This window comes from Arctopsyche grandis, unplaced genomic scaffold, assembly GCF_051622035.1.
Source record: "Arctopsyche grandis isolate Sample6627 unplaced genomic scaffold, ASM5162203v2 HiC_scaffold_246, whole genome shotgun sequence".
Lineage (NCBI taxonomy): Eukaryota > Metazoa > Arthropoda > Insecta > Trichoptera > Hydropsychidae > Arctopsyche > Arctopsyche grandis.
This window is the reverse complement of record NW_027518498.1, coordinates 27207-28254: the sequence shown is the minus strand read 5'-3', so window position 1 is coordinate 28254 and position 1048 is coordinate 27207. Positions and strand designations below refer to the sequence as shown.

General features: G+C 32.2%; 1 pseudogene; it reads left to right on the top strand.

Annotated features, from left to right (window-relative positions):
• Positions 1 to 252: 252 nt before the first annotated feature.
• Positions 253 to 1048, top strand: LOC143922056 (uncharacterized; annotated as a pseudogene).

The following is a 1048-nucleotide window of genomic DNA, read 5'->3' as shown; positions in this document are numbered from 1 at the left end:
TTAGTTTTATAATCTGCTTTCCTTACTTTAAATCTCTATTATAAAAGCACATGCTTGTTGTTTTTATTTTAACTCTTTGGACAAACATCTTCACTTTTAATCTATAAAAAATGAAATTATTAAATTTACCCAAGAGAAATAAATAGCAGATGTTTTTGTTTGCTATTTCTATTATAAAACATACACCTCGCCTTTCTTTTTATATTTCTTATGTAAATCAAAAAATTTTCTAGAAAAATTTTCAGCCCTCAAATGCCAGCCATTGCTAAAACTTTACAGCACAAGACTGATATGTATAACACAGCAACCAACTTGTTTTCTACTCACAAGAACTTTATGTTGATGAGTATAAAAAAGAGTACAAGCAACCCAGTTGAAAAATGTTAAGGCCGCCCTCGATGACAGAGTGAAACTTCTTATAGCTAAGAATAAGATTGTTAGAAAAGTACTCTTAGATCTAGATGCAACAAAGTATGCTGAGCTTATTGATATGCTTAAAGGGGACGTAGTTCTTGCATTCTTTGATGGAGTAGATCCTAAGTCTATCTTTGAGGCATGTGAAAATAACATGAGAAAGGCACTTGCAATTCCAGGGGATTGTGCTCCTACTGATGTAATAATACCTGCTGGACCTACAGGCCTTGGGCCAGAAAAAATTAATATTTTTCAAGCCGCTAAAATAGGAACTAAAATCAACAAGGGTCTTATCGATCTTGCTCTCGATCATAAGCTTTTTGTTACTGGTGATTTAGTAACATTTTCAGATGCAAAACTTCTTTCTATGCTGAGGATTTTACCATTTGAGTTTGGTCTTAATATTATAAAGATTTTTGAAGGCTCAGAAGTTTATTCTAAGGATTTACTTAAAATTACTGAAGAGGACACTAAAAACACTATTCATGAAGCAATTGCTCTTTTAGCTTCCATCTCTTTGGGATCATCAACTACTTCTGAAGTTTCTGTTCCATATGAAATTAGGAATGCATTTGCTGATATTGTCAAAATTTCTCTTGCTTCTGGATTTAAGATTCAAGAATTTTCTAATTAA